The 21,415-nt window shown below is 40.9% G+C and overlaps 1 protein-coding gene across 2 annotated transcripts in view; it reads right to left on the reverse strand.

Annotated features, from left to right (window-relative positions):
• Window positions 1–8,832: 8,832 nt before the first annotated feature.
• The window catches only part of SUPT3H (SPT3 homolog, SAGA and STAGA complex component), a 551,049-nt gene continuing 538,466 nt past the window's right edge, over window positions 8,833–21,415 (reverse strand). Inside the window, exons 12-13 of one of the 2 annotated variants that reach the window (XR_004026555.1) lie at window positions 13,043–13,271; window positions 8,833–8,929 (exon numbers count right to left, since the gene is read on the reverse strand). The gene's annotated coding sequence lies outside the window, so the exon portion shown is untranslated. Of the gene's footprint in view, window positions 13,272–21,415 lie in introns of both variants that reach the window. The other variant, XR_004026554.1, reaches the window with a different exon arrangement.

Raw genomic sequence — 21,415 nt, forward strand, 5'->3', positions numbered from 1 at the left:
GTTTGGCAATACTTCAGAGGTAGTATATCACATTATGAAACACACAGTGTTCAGCTGCCCCCCCTTTACTGATGCCAAAACTGACTGATACATTCAGGTGGTGTCCACCCGTCTCTTCCACTGGAAAGCTCCCCATCAACCTTTCATCTGATGATTTTGGGACCTTCAATGATTGTTGCTTGATACATTATTTCATTAGGAGTTGCAAAATGGTGATTTTTATATGTCTATTTTTCTTTTTTGCATTTATTATTTGGAATTCTTCTAAAAAAATTTTCCCTAATAACAGTTTAGTTTCTCCAAAATCCAGTTCATGCAGGGAAGACAGGATAAATACTTAATTCCTCCCAATTTTTAAAAGCAAGTTTTCAGAATAACGAGTTGGTGGCTTAGTAACTTGAAAAAGGTACTGTGAATTTTCATTGTACAATTGTTCTGAGCCCATGGATGTATATCAAATATATATATTATTGGATGTGTTTTAATCTTTTCGATGTTCATGTTATCCTATTGTAGGCGAATAGGAGCCCCTTCAAATAGACTCTGATGTCCTGTTTTAATGAGCAGAGTCTCATTAAAATTAGTCTTTGATAGTTTCCCTGCTTTCTGGTTCAAGATTATCAGGCTCATCTTGTATATTTATTGCACTAGACCTGAAGTCAAACATTTCTCTAAGAATGTTATGTTTCTTTTGAAAGGAAATCGCATTTAGAGGCCACGATGTAGGAGCTTACTGCTACTGGGTTGTCAGTTTCTAAGCCTTTTCAATGGATAGAGCTAGGAAATATGCTTTGTTAAGAGAACAAAGGATTCATATTGATTTTCCAATGTGAATTTAAAATTACAATAAGACACCTGAATGCAGTATAAGATCTCTTTGTAGTTCTTTTTGTCCTGATAATATACCTTACCAGAGATGCATAATCAAAATACTGTATTTTAAAGTGACCTGAAGTAATTCTTTACTCTGTGTGGCTGTATCACCAAATTGATACAAAGTTAAGATTATTTCAGTTTGTTTGAATAATTTTTAAATATTCATCTAAATGAATATTCACTCATTTATATATTATATATTGCCATAGCAGTGATTACTACTGGGAACTTACCTTGTTCATTGTTTGTTTCTTATCTACCTCCCCCATTTAGCAGGTAAGCTCCGTAAGAGGAGGGTTCCCTTCTGTCTTGTAGCCTGCATATCCCCAGTACCTGGAATAATTTCTGACATGTAATACACCTTCATAAGATGCCCATAAGATGGAAGCTGCTTTCTCATACATACCCAACAGTGAGAGGTAGCATTATTATCCCCAATTAACAGATGAGGAGGCTCAGGCTCATGCAGGATAATTGCTCATGCAGGGTTTCACATGTAGTCACAAGTGGAAACCTGAGGGAGGTTGGGCTGGTGGACAAATTCTGGGCTTCCAGTAATTCTAGATTTGGATAAATTCAATTCCTGAGTAGAGAAACAGAGGCCCTAATGCCCTTGGTTCCTGGAAAAGGAAGCTGTATGGAGAACTTCTTCACAGATGCAGGAAGCAAGGCAGGCCTGGGTCTCCCAGTGACTTCATCCCCTTGCACTTAAGCCATATTAAAAAATCTTCCCTACTTTGAATTTGCAACAAGAAAAAGGACTTAGGAAAGTCAGAGACTTGCTTTAGAGATCTATCTTCATTGCATTTTGCCTGTGTGCCCCCCAAGACGTGCAATCTCTGCAAACCTCAATTTCCTCATTTGTAAAATGGACAGTTTCAGCCCTGATTACTTCTCAGTATTGTTGTGGGATGAAGGGAGGCAGTGGATGAGAAAGCTCTTTGTGCTTGTAAAAGACTTTCTAGACAGAAGGGATATGATTATCTCTCCCTCTACTCTCTTTTCTAGTGGCATTTTATTAGAAACGTGTTCGCCTCTGCCAAAGGCTTTCAAAGAAGTTGGCCAGGAATATTCTTACCCAGGAGGCAGGCAGATACTTTTTTGGACGAAATTATCAAATGAAGAACAAAAACCCCCAAACCAGAGAGTGGATGGAATATCTGGCTTTTAGTGATTACTTACTATGGAAAGGAAAAAAAAAAGTAAGTCTTCAGAATAAACAATGGAGTTAGAAATTTATGCTGATGAAAACTGAATGTAGCAAAATAATGTGTCCCCCTCACTGACCACATGCTCTGTGCCAGTTGCATAACCAGCACTACCCCAAGTCCTGCAAGATAGGACTTATCACCTCCATTTTATAGATGAGGAAATTGAAGCTCAAAGAGGTCAAGTGACATGCCCAAGAATAGACAGCTGACCAGAACCAGAACCAGAACTCAAAGCCTATGAAGTTCTCACTCCTGTGTATCACCTTCAAGTCCAAGGAAGTTTGGCAAACTCTATTAAGTTGTAAGGGTGAGAGAATTACACATTTAATGTGAACCTAGGTGGAGTAGGCCTTCACTCTACTTGGTTAAGGGAATCTGCATTCTCCCTGTGTTGTTGTTGTGTGGTACAGTGCTTGGAACATAGAGGGCTCAATGAATAAAAGAGGAAAGACTGTTTCATAGAGAGTTTTGGATGATGTACAGGAAAATGGAGTGACTATCACGCTTGCAGACACTTTTAATAGCCATAGAAGCCAGTGCTCAGCTAGTGGCCATATTTGGCTTCATGGCCTCAGGGCCAGGCCAAGGTGGGTGGATAATTTGAGGTCAGGAGTTTGAGACTAGCCTGGCCAACATGGTGAAACCCCGTCTCTACTAAAAATGCAAAGATTAGCTGGGCATGGTGGCAGGTGCCTGTAGTCCCAGCTACTTGGGAGGCTGAGGCAGGAGAATCGCTTGAACCCAGGAGGTGGAGGTTGCAGTGGGCCGAGGTTGCACCACTGCACTCCAGCCTGGGTGACAGAGCGAGACTGTCTCAAAAAAAAAAAAAAAGGAAAGAAGCCCCAAGCAAGTTAATCAAAAGCCACATGGATTCGCTCTAGGAAGTGCAATAAGAGAGGCTACCATTTTACCTTTTCCATTTCAGGACCAGTAAAAATGCTGATGCCCCTCCTGGTTCCATCACGTTTGGGTTCATGAAAGCGAGATCAACAGGAATGAGGAGCCCTGTTTCATACTGGGTTTGAGCACAAATTTATGGCATGCCTGCAGGCAAACCTACATTACAAAGCCTCAGTTTTCTGGACTATAAGTGGACAGAGATGCCCAAATCACCACTGAGCACTTTCTAACCCCTCAGGAAGAGGTCTAGAACTTTGGCCATGTTCTATTTTTTATTTGCTTTTTAGCATGCACAAGTATTTGCTCTTGTGATTGTTTTTAATCTCCGGTGGTACCTCTCCTAAACCGTTCCGAGCCCCCTTTTCTGTTTAGGAGAACTGCATAGGCATCTCCAGTTCACTCCATGGTTCAATCTGTGTGGCCTTAAACCCCTCTTCACCTCAGATTTTCATCTGTAAAATGGAATAATAACATCAATCTCAGGACTGTGGTAAAGATTAAATGAGATATAAATATATATGTGTGTATATTTGAGATAGGTGTTATATTTTAAGTACTTTTAGACAGGATTTTTTTCCCTTTTTATTATAGAAGGTTCTGTCCTGTTCTTTGATTTCTTTTCCCATTCCATCATCAGAACACAAATGACAGGAGTCAGTTGGAACCTGGAACTTCTAATTCAGAAATCTTAACTTGAAACCACAATAGGGAGAAATGTTTTCCTCTGGTTTGAGACAAAGTGACAAAGAACGATGACTGCAAGTTGCTGGAGTTTAATTATTACACATAATTATGTACTTATTCTATATAAATACTTTTGCTACTTTTATTTTTCCCTAGAGGGGAATAAATGACTTAATTCTCTTTCCATTCTTTTCCTGATTGGAATTTTTGCTCGTTGACTTCCCTGTTTCTCTCTTATAAAACATATCTCAGGTGATGAAACCTTGGAGCGGAATGAACAGCTTGAGGAAACTCAGGGCTTCTGCAGAAAGCAACAAGCCGTTGCTAGGGAGGCTGGAGAGAAGTGTATTTGTTTAACATCCTTATTCCTGCCTTGCTGAGCCCAGTGGCATGTTATTTCCACTGGGTGGAAGCCAACATTGAGTTCCTCCCTGTTGTGTCCAACCTTGAACATTTCTCTGTGATTATGTTTCATCCAGGGATTAGCAAAATGCAGAGGGGAAAAAACCTGAGAAGGTGTTTGGCATGGGGCTTAGTGCTGCGTTCGCACAATCTGCTTGCATTCTCGGCTAATTGGAGAACAGCAGCAAACAGAAGTGGCTCCGAAGCTCACGGGAACTCCTTATCTTAGCTTCTATAAATGGTTTATTTATTGAGTGTCAAGCGTTTTTGTTTGTTTGTTTTTCATAATCCCCAAGGAGACCCCAACTAAACACACAGTTCTCACTCTCTGCCTTGTCTTCACCATTACTTAACTATCAGGAAATCTGAGAGCAGTGAGTGGAGCTAAGAATTCTCCCTTTCAGACTTGCCAAGTGTCATCACTTGGTGAATCTTGAAGATTCATTTTCCTTTTTTGTAAGGGGGACACACCTAGCTGTTAGAAGAAGAAAACGGGTTTCCAAATGAAAGATAAAGTTCTGTTACCTAAGATTTGCTTTTGGCAAAAGAAGTGCAAATTTCTGAGTTTGCCTTAGTCTGTCCATGGCTACCCCATCAAGACTTCAGAGTGGAGCTCTGTGGGGTCCACTCTGTGGGGCAGTGGGGTGGTGTCTGCCTGAGGTGCAGGACTGTGTCCAGGGCAACATCTGAGTGACTCATCACCTCTTCTCTTTGCACAAGACTTGGCCTCCCTTGTGTTGTTGCTTGCCTTGAACATAGAGCCCTTAGTGGAGACCTCAGTAGAGCAGACACGTGCCAGGAGGAAATAAAAAGGAGGCTGGCTCAGAAAAGAAAAGCAGTCCTCTCTGGGCCCAGGAGCCTGCATGCAACAGCTTCCACTCAAGCTTTCAGAACTCGAACCTTTTACAGTCCCTCTGTGAGGCCAGGGGGGAAGCAACACTTTAGCAGGTACTGAGCTGCCACCAAGTTGCAACAGAACTAGGAGCTCCAAGTTTCTTATTAAAACTCCAAGGCCGTTGGTTGCATTTAAACGAGCTGCAGCAGTCAAATAGCGAGTGAGGTCACCAGCTGGTCCTGTAAAAACTGGTTGAGAGCTGTAGTCCTGGGGAGAAAAGCCAATAACCCCGAGATCTCAAGAAGACATCAGGAGAAGGGAGAAAACAGATTGAAAGTGCAGGCAGTAGGTCTGAGGTTGGGATATGTAGCTCGAGACAAAGTGTGACAGTGGAAAGAGACAAAAGTTCTAAGGCAGGCTAGCAGGGAGACCCAGAGTTAACAGGGAATAAGATAATTAAAGTAGCATGAAATCTCAAAACACCGTAGTCTGGAATGAAGTGTCTGAGGGTGTACAGGGTACAGCATCTTCCTGGGATTATTTGGCTTGGAGGATTACAACACTGTGCTAGGGAGACAAGGAGACCAAGAAGATGGGGTCAGGCTCCATATGGATTGCATAGCCCCACCCCTGCTCCCATCCTATGGCCACAAATTACTCCTTCCTCTGGAGGAAGCTATTTTAAGGGAACACCATTACCCCAAAGGGGATCATGAATGTGAAATTTTGGAAATGATTCTGAACTTTGCATCAGAAGACCTGGATTCTAGTCTTCTAGTCCTCGGATTCTATCAGGATTCTAGTCCTGACACTGCCACTTACTAGCTCTTGGCAAGCAGCTTAACCTCTTAGAGTCTCTAGTTTCATCATCTGGGAAGTGCATGCGTTGGATATATTATGCCAGATCACATAAGAGAAAGTGCTTTATAATTACAAAGACATTTAATTACTTACATCTAGAATGAGAAAAATAAGAGTTTGTTTTCTTTTTAATAGAGACGGGGTCTTGCTCTATCACCCAGGCTGGAGTGCAGTGCCGTGATCATGGCTAAGTGCAACCTCTAACTCCTGAGCTCAAGTGATCCTCCTGTCTCAGCCTACCAAGTAGCTGGGACCAGAGGTGCACACCACTGCACCCAGCTAATTCTTAGATTTTTTTTTTTTTTTTTTTTTTATAGAAACAGGGTCTCACTATGTTGCCTAGGCTCGTCTTGAACTTCTGGCCTCAAGTGATCCTCCCAGCTCAGCCTCCCAGAGTGCTGGGATTATAGGTGTGAGCCACTGCACCTGGCCAATAAAAGCTATTAATAGAGAGCTGGTAGATCGATTGCAAAAATATCCACACTTCACCACCCTTCCCTATTGCCATGCCCTTTGCAGTGTCACTTTGCAGTTCCTCTCAGAAAGAGGTAGAGCCTACTTTCCCACCCTGTGAATCTAGGCAGGGCTTGTGGTTTATTTTGGCCTTGAATGTGGCAGAAGTGACATTGACATTGTACCAGTTCTGAGCCTAGGGCTCAAGAGACCTGGTGTGTTTCCCCTCTCATGGAATCCTGCTGCCTCTGTATGAACCACCCAGGGCCAGAGGGTAAGACTACATGGAGAAGAGCCCACTTGTCTTAGCGACAGCCATCCTATGCCAGACGCAGTCACCTGACCCCTAAACAGATGATAGTGTCCGGCCAGGATCAGCAGAGCTGCCTGCCAACACATAGAACATAGATGCAGATGCACGAGTAAGTCAACTGAGACCAGAATATCTCTGGACTCATCCAAAATAATAAATGCATATTGGTTTCAGCTACTGAGTTCTAGGATGTTTGTTAGGTGGCAATAGCTAACTGATATGGACCTTGTGGAGTATTTTGCCAAAAATTAATCAATCATAACTAATAGTTAAGGGCAAAGTCAGTATAGGTAATGGCAATGGCACATGCAATCCATCACAGAGAGGGGCAATATGGCCACCAGCCCTGAGGGTCTCTTCCTTGGGTCACACTCTCCGGCAGGAGGATGGGATGGCACATCAAATGATGTCTTGGTCATGTCTTAGGTAGACTTGGGGTTCAGAACAATGTAATATGAGTGTGTGTGAGGCAGTTTCTGAAAGGAAAGTCCATGTTTCTTTGAAGTTTATAAAAACACAATTGTAACAATGAGTAAATTATCTCTGTGGAACCTGCTAAAATAATATGCAGCATTGTAAATGTAATAATTTGAAGTCAAAGTCCCCCTTCTTGACTTACAGGTTTACCAAATTAACCTGTGAAATTAACATCCTTCTTGCAAAGACAAAGAAACTTCCAAGAATGGACTGAAATGTCATGTGTCATCTCCGGCATAGCCTCAGCTCTGAGACATGCTGGGACTTCAGTGGAGGCTGCTGGGTGGGAGGAAGTAGTCAAAAACTGTATGCTTCTGGAGTTAGGGTAGATAAAGGGAGTGTAGGACGAGCTCTAGTCCAAATCGCTGTCCCAAGTGTGTGATAAACAGAGCTCTGGTGTGGGGTGTCCATGCACAAGTCTGCACTGCTGAGTGGGTCATGGCAGGAGTCTCTGCAGAGGCAGTGGTCAGGAGGCTGGCTCCTGGAGACCTCCCCCCAACAAGCTGAAGCTGCATCATAGCCAGAGGATAAAGGAGTAGGAAACCAGAGTGTCCTGGCAGGGGTGGAGGGGAGTGACAGGATGGGTCCTTGCATCATTCCAGTGGACTGGGGCAGGGACTGGACTAAGACTGCAGGTTCGTGGCCCTGAGTTCCTCTGGAAGTCTGTGGCAATCATGGATGACCAGTGAAGAGCATTTGAGCCACTGGTCATTCTGTGCAAATGGTAGACGTCACTGAGTGATTAGTGGCAGGCAAGTATTTCACAAAGAACTTGTGGAAGGAAGTGGAGCACCAGTGAGTCCATGCCCAGAAATCAGAATCCTCGCCACAAAATACTAGAGCCATCAGGATGGGAGAAGAATGGATGTGGAGGGAGCGGCAGGCTCCCTTGGCTGAGAAGATACCACCTTTGCGGGTGGTGGGGACCAGCACTTCATGTTCCTGTGCTCATCTTGGAAAGTTGTGAATGGATCTTAGAGGGCCCAAGACTTCTTTCTGCTCTAAACGTCAGTGATTCCATGATTTTATGCAGATTTAAGACCAGCTAGGCCACCCTCAGGCTGCATTTTCTCCAGTGCAGAACTAAACCGGCCCCTACTTTGGATGGAACACATAACTCTCTCTCTAGACACGGGTTCTGCAGGCTTCTGGCTAAAAATCGTTCCTCAATTTTCAATCAGCTGTGGCTGATTCTGGAACTCTGAAAGGTTCCAGACTTGCTGTCTAGGATGAAAGACCTTATTCTGTAGCACTTTTTCCATAGAAGCAATGACCTCATTTATATTCACTGCTGACCCAGCCAGCATTGAAGCTGCAGAATCTGCCCCTTCAGTATGACAAGTCCTGATTCCTCCAGGGCCAGCCCCAGGGCTTCTGCAAGCACACACAGTGACTTTGTACAAACAAGCCAAATGGATCCTCATAGGGCAGAAGAATTACGAAAAAGTGCCTCTTCTAGGTAGGGGAATGATAAAACAATGCTCCCTCTGAGTGGACCTTGCTCCTGGCTGACACAACTCCTGTGCCAGGAGGCAAGGCTTGGCAAGTGAAGGCCAAAATAAAAGTCCCCACCAGTGCCTTCCTGGCCTGGTTTCTTTGTGTAGGGCACAGTCTGTACAACTCTGCCAGGTCCTGTCTGCTGCTGCCTAGAACCAAACAGCCTCACACCTTGCTCTTATAGGGCCTTTGCCCACTTAGGACAGGACAAGTGGGATTCAAGTCGAGTGGCCAGGAAGTCTGAAGGGAGCTGGGGAGTAAGAAGGCATGAGGAACGACTTCTTTTGTTAGACCTGTGCTCCTGTCATGACAGACTTCTTTGCACTTCTTGCCACTTGCTAATTAAGTGACTGAGGGGACTCAGGTGAGCTGGAGGACACCCCCGTCTTTCTCCAACAGGTGAAACAAGGTGGTTCTTTTCTGTAAGACAAATGTGGGTAATAAGCAGAAAAAAGGCCAGCAAACAGATCAAGTTCCATAAAAACAAATGCAATCAGTGCACCCTTCCATGACGTAGGTTCACAGAGATGACAGACCAAGTGTGTGAGACATGTCCTGTGCAGGGACAAGTGTGACCTTCCGAGCTGTGGGGGAAGGTGCAGCTCAGCACAAACCGCACTCAAGATGAGTTTCATTTCCCTTCTGGTGTATCTCCAGAGCATGCTGGCAAGTGAGTGAGTTCACTGTTTCTTGCTTCTTGGCACCAATGACATCATCACTTAATAAGTTAAGGAATCACAACCACATTTCAAAGAATCATTCAGTTTTCTCATTAAGATTCTATAGGATTTTTTTTTCCACAGCAACAGTCTTGCCAAAATAATGTTAAAAATAGACCTGGTAATACTTTTCACATTTGTAGGCAGTCATGAATGTTTAACAGTGTTTATGTCCAGCAGATGCACATAACTTTAGAATTAGGCATGAGATTTTACACAGTAATACAGAGTACATATATTGTCAAAAGGATTTTTTTTTTAAATAAAGCAAATACCAAACCTAGGGGAAGAAAAACCTGTTCCCACTTCATCTTCTTGTAGGAAAGTGTTTAATCCATAAAACTTGGGAGGAAAAGGCATATGTAAAATGTATGTGAAAAAAGTTTTCAACAGTGATTAAATTTGGATATTTTGACTCACTTAAGTGCATATGGTAAATTCTCAAAATTCAAGGGTCTGAATTCTGGCTCCCGAAGTAGAGAATTATTTTGGAGACAGGTAGCATCCTATGCTTGTCTGAGTCTGCATGGCTTGGGAAAGGGACACATAGGTTTGGGGCGAGCTGAGAGGTGGTTAAGGTCAGAGGTCCCTCTGCTGAGAAAATGCACCGAGTCTGACTGCCTGGAATTTCTCAGTGAGATAAGCTCTACAGGTCACTGGCCTACAGAAAATGAGATGCTACCTTAAAAGAGGTAAATGTAGTAAAATGTAATTATAATGATTTTAAAACAGAAGTTCTACACATTAATAACTTTATTCGGGGGACTGTCCCTAGTGAGTCCCAATTAAATCACTGCCTCCCAAAAAACTGGCCTAGATGGCCTTTAAAGAATCTTTTTACAGCTGGGCCTACTTGACATTTTGGAAGTGTAAACATGCCTCCATGCATTTGGAGGATGGCTACAATGGATGTTTCCTGAGTTCCCAGCTCTCCTTTTTTATTAATAGTTGTAACTGATCACCAGATGATAAAGAATTGACGGCTGTATAAATATAGCTCTTAAATATAGTCATCGTGACTTTCTGATTAGCCTTGGCTGGAACTTTTTAACTTCTAGCCGTACATCTACGACTGGAAGTTTTCTTGCTTTGGGGGTAATCACATAGATGGAGATTAACTCTCTTTTTCTCCCAGGCCCTAAAAATTATTTTGACCAAAATGTTTAAGTCAGGGGTTTCATGTAGACACAGCTTAAATGAGTCATTAAGAATTTTATTGGTTAAAGTAGGCATATTTTTTTCCTAGTAGACATAATGACATAACAGTAATAAAAATGTAATATTCAAGTAATTGGTGTAATGTAATTACAGTTTGGTCATAAAGTAAGATTAGAAGTCTGAGATGGCTGCTTTGTGGGTGTGCATTTTAGCATCTGAATGTAGTCTTCGAGGTGCCTGTCCGGTCTCCCTGGAAAGCTAGTGCAGTTCATCACATAACCAGGTGGCTGGGCACCCAGCTGAGCCAGCATTATCTATGAGTCCTGTTTACCCAGTCTGCCATGTCTGGACATTGGTGTCCTGCCTGCTTTAGATACCTAACCATCACAGGAACTGAAAACAGTGTTTCTGGTTTTATATAGACAACAAAAGGGAGAAATAAAGATGGCCAGGGTCCTCACTGGAGAAGGGACAGATGGAGTTCCAGTGCCATCCTAGAATGGCCACCTCTTTGCCCACATGATGCTGTAGCATCCCATCTCCCTTAAATTGCAGTGCTTGGAGCAGAGAGCTCCCATATGCCTCTGATGTGCTACAGTGTCAGCCTGTTCTGGCTTTTGGAGGGAAGAACAATTTCCAGATTGAGGCTGAACAAAAGGAGCTGTCTTAGGCATTTGACAAAAATATATTTTATCAAAGGATTTGCCATCATTGGAGATTTTCTTTCAACTATTATAAATGAATTTCTCCCTGTTTGCATTTCTTATTTAGTGGCATAGCCTGCAGAAACACAAAATTTAAGCAAGAGTACTTATCCATTTTTGAACACAAACATAACATTTTAATCAACAATACTTACAATAAATAAATAATTTAAAGAACATCAGATTTCTTTTTTACTATTTTTTCCTTTTCAATTAATCAGTAATTTGTGGGGAGAAAATTTGAGACTACATAAACCACTTCTTATCAGTCTTCCTCTACCATGGATGATCTTAATGCCACTATTCTTTCTATATTTATTAGTTGGCATTCTTCTGCAAAGAAGACCTTTCACTTTCTCCTCTGTTTACTTATTTATACTGCATGGACTCATGAATATTTATTCTATGGGTGACAAACTAGTACTATCATTTATTTTGATGCTCAAATTGTCCCAGATTTGGCCAGTAAGAGCCTCTTCCAGCTCCATTTTTGACATCTCCCCATGGTTCTTTGACCAGTTCCTTATTTTCTTATGCAATAAAATATTCAAGGCTCATTTTTCCAGGCATCTTTCCCTGCCCTGGTTCTGGGATCAGGCATTTCTCCAAGGAACCCTGAATACCAGTGGGGAATGATATTTAGAAACTAAGATCTGGGTACTAGGTGTGAAAGATCATCACTTTTTAAATGTGTAAAATTTATTTGGAAAAATTTAGGGTGCTTATAAAGAGCTAAGCATGTGCCACAGGTGAAGGCTGCCTTTGGATCCTAAAAGGGTTGGAATTCTAAGAGAAATCGCCCCCTGCCCCCACTGGCCTTTGCCAAATAATGTAAATATATCATGTAGTATGCCAATTACAGTTTCTGCAAATTGATAAGATCTTTAGGCTTTTCTCCTTCTAAGCAAATACTGTTGTCTAAACCTATTTCAAAAGAACGTTAGTATCACTCGTAACTAACAGCTCTTGATGTCTGCTAACTCACAGTTCAGTCATCTATCAACAGCGCAGTGATTCACAAACTTAATTTCTTGCCAATATCAGTGACTGTAAACATCCGTTGTCTCCGAACCCCCTTTTATGAATATAAATCACACACCTACAAAGGCCTGTCATGAATGCAGTGGGCCACATGCAGTATGTCTGTGCCTCATCATTCCTTCTGGCATGTCACCTTAGTAAACAGTGTATAGAGTCTCATTCTAACCCTTGAGTCTGTGGTCTTGTTTTCCACAATGGTGGCTGCTGAGCTGAGGTCCCAAGGAAGATGAGGAGCCAGCCACACTGAGCCAAAAGGCTGGCAACAGTGACTAGAGCAAGGCTGGACATACAGGATTCCCTGTCTTTAACTCCTTTAAGTAAAGTCAGGGGAAAGCAGTTTGGTATCCGACTGATGCAGACTGTTGGCTTTTACTTGGCGTGTACTTTCTTACTGCTTGAGAAATGTTATTTTTTCCTTAAACTTCTTTCTCATTAATCTTGTGTTAAGAGTGGTCTAACCCTGTTAGTTTGGTAGGCAGCTTCTGTTCCAATTAGCATATATTTCCATAAGTGTTGAGTGGGGAAGGGAAGGAAAGCGCAGAATTTCTAAACTATTGACCTTGAGGGACTTGTAGGAAGGTGTGTCTGACATGCTTGTAATACAACTGACTCTGAAAAAGCTCTAGTAAATGGTTAAGTTATGGTTGGCTCTGATGATTTATGCTGAACAGAATAAACTATGATGGAAACATAAAATATTTCTAAGCTTACACTTTAGTCACTCAATATACATGAAACTCAATCTTCTTACTTAAAAAACAGATAGAGCACTGAGAATCTCCTAAGGAAATCAAGTTGTTTACTAGCCTTGTGTTCACCCATGTCATGCACACCAAGATTAAGAGCTGAAAATGCTTTGATATTCTCCACTGTAAGGCACTGTGTGATACCCCACTTAAAACTATTCCTACCATTCCACCAAGGGACTTTCCTTTCCACTGACAAGTTGAAGGAGGAATTCAGAGACAGTGCTTCAGTAGCCAAATTGTTTCATTGTTCAAGTATATTGATAGGGTGGTTGCCTAAGCAGAAAATGCAGAATTAAACGAAGGAAGCTTGTTTTGAGAGCAGGTCTGTCACCATCTATGATACATATGACAAGGAAGTAAACAGGAAGTGCTGAATTGGCTTGGTTTACTCCTACAGGGACAGAGAGAAATAAAATCAGTGTTTACCAAATGGAAAAGCACAAAGTTGGTACAGAGAGAAATGTTATTTTCAGGCTTCTAAAAAGGTATTACAAATAACACAAAGTTTCAAACCTATAATTAAAAACTATTTTTAAAAAGTTTTGATTAGGTTCCCTTCAAAAATAGGCATTTTAGGCTGAAATAAATTCTTAAAGTTTTGACTCCCACCTATGCTGGTTTTTCCATAATCCACACTCCATAAATACCCCTCTTAAATAACAGATTTCAAGAGTAAAAAATATGTCTTAAAGTCATCTAGTAGAACTTCAATGCTCTGACTTAATAGATGAGGAATCCAAGACCCCAAAGTTAAAGCAATTTCTTAAACACCACACAACCATTAAGGGCAGGGAGAATTTGGGATCCAAGTTACTCATCAGGCAAGAGTTATGAATAGATATAATTTCTTAGTGCCAGATCCACAGAGGAAACAAACCTCGTGGTGAAGGGGCCAAATGTATTGTTGGTGTAGTTTCTTCCAGAAGCCAAGACTGGGCCTATGGGTCCAAACTGAGTGTACTTCTGTCCTTCAGCAGCTCTGGACAAGAGCTAAATACCATCTAAATGCCTGACTCCAGAATCATGAGAAATAAAAAAATCATGTTGCCTTAAAGCCACTAAGGTTTGGGGTGGTTTGTTACACAGCAAAAGATAACTGAAACAGAAATAGGCAGGATCACCCCATGAGGCAAGGAAGCACATCGGCTGAGTTGTTTACTAAGGGCAAAGGCGATATGGACTGGCTAACAGAAGATGGAAGTTATAAATACTAGCAAGGACCATTGGACCAGTTACAGAAATGATGACAGTAGTGGTTATAAGTATTTCTTTCTTTCTTTAATATGAATACAGCATTTTTTTGGTATTAATTTCCTTTACTCCCCCACTTCCATTCCCTATCTAAATAGAAGATGTATTAATAGTGGCTAGCCATATAGCTCAGTATTTAGGTTACAAGATATTAAAGAGGGAGTGTGACTCAGAGAAAAGGGGAACAAATATCACCCCAACATGGATGTGTCATATAGGACTTAATAGCCTTTTACTAAAAAAAAAAAAAAAAAATACACTTTTGGCGGGGCATAGTGGCTCATGCCTGCAATCCCAGCACTTTGGGAGGCCGAGGCAGGTGGATCATGAGGTCAGGAGATTGAGACCATCCTGGCCAACATGGTGAAACCCTGTCTCCACTAAAAATACAAAAATTAGCCAGGCCTGGTGGCACGTGCCTGTAGTCCCAGCTACTTGGGAGGCTGAGGCAAGAGAATCACTTGAACCTGGGAGGCGGAGGCTGCAGTGAGCTGAGATCGTGCCACTGCACTCCAGCCTGGGTGACAGAGTGAGACTCCATCTCAAAAAAAAAAAAAAAAAAAAGAAAGAACAGTTTTACATTTACCGAATTGTGAAGGCAGCACAAAGTTCCCATATACCCAACACCTTCTTTCCTCTATTATTAGTAATTTACATTATGATACATTTGTCACAATTAATGAACAAATATTGGTATGTTATTACCTAAAGCCCATACTTGATTCGGATTTCCTTAGTTTTTATCCATTGTCCCGTTTCTGCTCCAGAATTGCATCCAGGACGCCACATTACATTTATATCATGTCCCCTTAGGCTCCTCTTGGCTATGATAGTTTCTCAGGCTTTCCTTGACAGTTTTGAGGAGTGTGGTCAGGTATTCTGTAATGCCTCTCAAGTGACATTTGTATGATGCTCAAGATTAGAGGGGTTATGGGTTACTGGGAAGATGACCATAAAGGTATTTATATCCTTTTGGAGGATAGGGTTAGCATGCATCCTGTTAGGTGGAAGCATTTTGCTGTTGATTTTATTTGGAGGTTAAACATGGTTAAAAGATGTATGTATGGGTACCAAGTAGACAAAGGGTGGATAGGCTGCAGTCATTGGTAGTGTGCCAACTTGGTGAAACTTAAACTACTTTCCCATAGTCCCCTTCCCTACAGGGTTCTGAGTTAGAGTTGGCCAAAAGGGAAATGTATGCAGATGTGGAAGGTGGACATGAAGGAGCTATTGACCTTTGAAGGTCTTGCAGGTACAGAGAAGGCACAGAAATGCTGACAGGTTCTAGCTTGTCTTCACTTTCTTCCACTCTACATTCAGTTCTGACTGAAGAGCCTGTTGACCAGCAGTGGCTCCCAGCTTATGCCAGACACTCGGTGGTGGGCCTGCCAAGGTGGCAGTTATACAGAAGCATGGCTTCCTACACACCTTCTCATGAGCCATCACTTTGCAGCCACTTTTGGCACCTGGTTGTTCTTTGTTTCTCACATTGATGGGTTGGTCTTTTTTTTTTTTCTCTGATCCTCCAACTTCCTTCCTATGCTTTCACTTTCCCAGTTCTTCTCACAACTGTATATGGTCTGATTCCTGTAATCCTCATCCCATAGTACACAGTGGTTCTGATTCTGTGACTAAACCCTGACTGATGCCTCAAGGTATGAGAGACTGATTTTCAAACTGCAAGCAACTACAGAAGCTGGAAAAAAAATACAAATGCAGTTGTGTAATAGTTTTCTATGATGCCATAACAAATTACTACAAATTTAGTAGCATAAATACCACAAATTTATTATCTTACAGTTCTGTAGGCCAGAAGTCCAGTATAAGTCTCATTAGACTAAAATCAGTGTTGTCAGGCTATGTTTTTTTCTGGAGGCTATAGGGAAGAATCTGTTTCCTGTTCATTCAGATTGTTGGGAGAACTCAGTTTCTGTTTCTTCAGTACCAAGGTCTCCATTTTCGAGTGGTCTGTAAGCTGGGGCCATCTAGGAGGCCACCATATTCCTTGGCTCATGGCTCCTTTACACTGTCTTCAAAGCTAGAACATCAAGTCATTTTCATGTTGCATCTCTCTTATACATTCTTCTGCTTTTAAGAGCTCATGTGATTAGACTGGACCCATGTGGATAATCTAGGATAACCTCTCCATCTTAACTTCCTTTGATTAGCAACTTTCATGCCATCTGCAACCTTATTTCCCTTTTGCTATGTGATGTAACATATTCACAGGTTCTGAGATTTGGAATATGGACATCTTGGGGTAGGGGTACAAATTATTTGAAGCATCAGAAAAAAACCAGTGTGGCCAGGACTTGAGAGAATAAGATACTGGAGAAAAGTCAGGTTCTCTTTTTTTTCCTCATGAAATTTGCCAATTAACTGTGAGAGGAAGTGAGGCCAAACAGTCTGGGAATTATGGCAGTATCACTGGGCTGGGGAAGCAGAGGTTAGAGTTTGGGGCTTTCAAGGCAGTTGAGGAACCATGATTCCCTGACCAGAGGAAACTACAGAGAAATAAGTCTATAATTCTGCATGCAATTTCCCCTTCTCCAAAGCTGTACATGTGGTGGGGTAGGGGGTGAGAGCAGCAGATGGAAGGCTAAAAAGGTGAGCAAAAATTCCATCAATCTTGTCAGGTTAGGGGTTAGATTTCAGAGCTCACCAGGGTTGAAGGGGTCTGGTAAACACCACAGGCTCTCAGCTGAGACCCTAGGGATATTTTCTAGGAATAAAGGCAAAGCAGAAATAGATCAACCTTGATCCAACTGTACCCCATCTGCCTGCCAGAAAATTATATCCTCTCTAGAAAAAATAACCATCCAGAGCTTTAAGACAGGGTCTTGATCTGTCATCCAGGCTGGAGTGCAGTGGTACAATCATAACTCACTGCAGCCTCAAATTCCTGAGCTTAAGGGATCCTCCTGCCTCAGCCTTCTGAGTGGCTGGGACTACTACAGGCACATGCCACCATGCCCAGTTAATTTTTATTTTTGTAGAGACGGGGTCTTGCTTTGTTGCCCAGGGTGGTCTTGAACTCCTGGGCTCAAGCGATCCTCCCCCCTACCTTGGCCTCCCAAAGTGGTGAGATTACAGGGGTGCGCCAGCGTGCCCAGCCCAGAGCATCTATATTTTTTGCATATATGATGTCTGGCATTCAGTAAGGAATTCATAGGCAAAGCAGGAGGCACTGAAAACCAAGAGGGAAAAAAAAACCAGACAACAGAAACATCCCCAAGCAACCCAAATATTGAGGTAATAAAGAAGGGACTGGAACTGGAATTTTATTTTTTCAAAAAAGAATCAAATGGTGATGGTATAATTAAAAAAAATTAAGAATTCAGTAGATGAGCTTAATAGAATTTTAGAAGGAAAGTTCAATAAATACAAGCTAGGTCAGTAGAAAATATTCACATTGAAGCAGAGAGAAAAGGAAATAAGAAATACAGAAAAGGGTACAGAAGACATACAATGTATGGTTAAAAAAATAAGTCTGACATACATCTAATTGAAATCCTAGAAGACATAAAGAAATATTTGAAGAAAAGTGCATAGGATTAAAAAAATCGATGAAAAATATCCAGCCACAGATTCAAGTAGTTCTACAAATTCCAAGAAAGAGAAAAACAAAGAAAACTACATGTAGGCATGTCATACTACAACTGTTAAAGAATAAAAGGAAAAAAACCTCAAAAGCAGCCAGAGAAAAGCAGGCACATTACCTTCACAGGGACAACAACGAGGCTGACAATCAAAATGACAGAGGCCAAAAGAGAAGGAAATAAGTCTGATGTGTGAAAAATAATGCACATTTTATAATAATGGCAAAACTTTAGGAAAAGAGAAATATCCAAAAATAGGATACAATTGAAAATGAACCAGCCATCACAGTATGAAGAAATGTAGTGTGACAGGTCTCCTACCAGGTTATTTAAGGGTATATGTTCACTGCTTGAACCCTAAAGGCCAGGCAGTGATCCAAGTCCAGGGTGCCCAGCAGAGGAGCAGGTGTCCCTGAGAATCCAAACTTCCCAGAGAGTATCTGGGAACATACCAAGGAAAACAGTCCCATCACACACACCATAGGCAAAGAGCCAGGAAATTAGCTTAAAAGCAGCCTTAGAGATGGGAGGCAGCATGGATCTCTAGAGTTGTTCTGCTGCTGCCCAGGAGTTCCCCATCTGTAAGTCTTAATAAACTCATCTGCCACCAAGCTGGACTTGTCCGAATCGTTCTTTGGTTTCTTGGCATCTTCCCAGTTTGGGGGTGGCAGCAGTGTTATAGTCTCAAAATTTTATTTTTACTGTTTTTTTTTTTTTTTTTTAGACAGTCTCATTTTGTTGCCCAGGCTGGAGTGCAGTGGTGTGACCTCAGGTCACTGCAACCTCTGCCTCCCAGGTTCAAGCAATTCTCCTGCCTCAGCCTCCTGAATAGCTGGGATTACAAGTGTGCGCCACCACGCCTGGATAATTTTTGTATTTTTAGTAGAGATGGGGTTTAGCCATGTTGGCCAGGCTGGTTTCAAACTCTTGGCCTCAAGTGATCCACCTGCCTTGGCCTCCCAAAGTGCTGGGATTATAGTTGTGAGCCACCACGCCTGGCCTCAAATTTTTTTCATAACAGAAATACTCTGCAGTCTTAAAAAAAAGTCAGGAGAAAGTGTTACTATAGGCTACAAAGAAGTATGTACTTTATGAACATATTGTGTGTGTGCATGTGTATGCATGTGTGTATTAAAATGTCAGTCACGTGTAGTCTCAACGTTAAAGGACTATGGCTAATTCTAATTGCATTCTTTGTGCTTTTCTGAGTCTTCCGAGTTTTTTGTTTGCAATGAATGAATATTTTAAAAATAATAAAAAGGGTGGTAAAGAACAAGTTAAAGAGTTAAAATGACAAAAATAAGTTAAAACCAAGAAATACAAGTTAGCATGTTAAGGAGTTATGATGAGAGTAAGATTGTAGATTTAAATGTAACCATATCAATCATTACATTAGATATAGTCTACAGAGTGGGATTAAAAGGCAGAGATTGTAAAGTGGGTTAAAAAGCAACACCTAACTATAGGCTATCAATGAAAAAGATACTTTAAATAAAAGTAAAGGATGAAAAAATATGTATAAGTACTGAAGAAAGATGAAGTATATTTATTAATATCAGACCAAGTACACTTCAGAACATGACATACTGTCAGGGATAAAGAGGAAAATTACAGAATGCTAAAGGGGACAATTAATCAAGAAGACATGCCATTCCTAAATGTGTGTATGTAACTGAGAACAGAACTTCAAAATATACTAAGCAAAACCTAATAAAGCTCAAAGGAGAAACAGACAAGTCTATAATATTAATTGAAGACGTTAACCCTCCTTTCTCAGTAATTTATTGTAAAAAGTAGAAAATCAGTAAGTGTATAGAAGAACTGAATAACACTGTTAGGTTGATGCAAAAGTAATCATGGTTTTTGCCATTACTATTTCAAAGGCAAAAACCGCGATTACTTTTGCATCAACCTATCAACCAACTTGACCTAATATTTATAGAGTACTACGTCAAAGAGCACAATACACATGTTTTCAAGTGCATATGCACATATTCTGGGCCATAAGCAAACCTTAGAAAACCTAAAGGAACTGAAATCATACATAGTATGTCTCAAACTAAAATTTAGTAACAGGAAGATATCTAGGACATTCTCAAACATTTGGAAACTAATCAACACATTTCTAAATAAGCCATGAGTCAAAGAGAAAATCAGAAAGGAAATTAGAAAATGTTCTGAATTGGGTGAAAATGAAAACAAAACACATTAAAGTAGTGTTTAGAGGGAAACTGAAAAGGAAGAATAAACAAATTGCCAATCTTAGAAATTAAAAAGAGGAGTGTCACTACAGATCCTACAGACATTTAAAGGATTATAAGATAATTTAATGAACAACTTTATGCCAAAACTTTTGTTAACTTAGATAAGGGACAAATAAGAGACAAACTACCAAAACTCTCTCAAGAAGAAATAGATAACCTTATATCTAATAGATAACCTTATATCTATCTAAGAAATAGCCTTATATCTAATATTATTCATAGCTAAAAGCTTTCCTACAAAAAAACACTTCAGACCCTGATAGCCTCCCTGGTGAATTCTACTGAATTTTAACAACAACAACAACAAACACTAATTCTACAGAAACTCTTCCAGAACACAGAAAAGGAAGCAGCAGGCCCAAACTCATTTTATGAGCCTAGCATCACCTGATATAAAAACCAGAAATGAGACATTACAAAAACTCCAGATCAATACTTTTCATGAGTACAGATACAAAAATACCTAGCAAAATGTTAGCAAATCAGATCCATCAAAATGTCGCCAGGCACAGTAGCTCAGGCCTATAATCCCAGTACTTTGGGAGGCCAAGGTGGGAGAATCACTTGAGGCCAGGAGATCGAGACCAGCCTGGGAAACAAGCAAGACCCTGTCACTACAAAATAAAACATTAAAAAAAAAAATGCCAGGCATGGTGATGTGTGCTTATACTTCTAGCTGTTTGGGAGGCTGAGGCGAGAAGATGGCTTGAGCCCAGGAGTTCCAGGTTGCAGTGAGCTATGATCATGCCACTGCACTCCAGCCTGGACAACAGAGTGAGACCCTGTCTCTTTAAAAACACAAACACACAAATATATATAAATACACACATACATATTTACACACACACACACACACGCCCACACACACAGAGGTTAATACATCATGACCGAATTGCATTTATCCCAGTAATGGAAGATTAGTTCAACAAGCAAAAATCAATCAACATAATTTATCACTGGGGAAAAAAAAAACTCATTGTCCTCAAGGATGCAGAAATCCATTTCATAAAATTCAACATCCATAAAAACACTCAACAAAAAAGGAATAAAAGGGAACTTCCTTAATGTGATAAAAAGCATCTAAGAAAATCTTAGCTAATTTAATGGGGTAAAGGCTGAATGCTTTCCCCATAAAATAGGGAAAAGGAAAGGATGTCCATTTTTACCACTCCTATTCAGTAGTGTACTGGAGATCCTAGTCACTGCAATAAGACATGAAGAAGAAATAAAAACCATACAGATTAGAAAGAAAAAAAGTTGTATTTGCAAACAAAATGATCATCTATGTAGAAAATCCCAAAGAAACTATAACTGCCCCCACCACCTCAGCAATCTATTAGAGCTAGTAAGTTCAGCAAGGTTTTAGCATAAAAGGTTAATATACAAAATCAATTTTATTTTTCTATGAAATAAAATGAATA

The sequence above is a fragment of the Nomascus leucogenys genome, chromosome 17 (assembly GCF_006542625.1).
Source record: "Nomascus leucogenys isolate Asia chromosome 17, Asia_NLE_v1, whole genome shotgun sequence".
NCBI lineage: Eukaryota > Metazoa > Chordata > Mammalia > Primates > Hylobatidae > Nomascus > Nomascus leucogenys.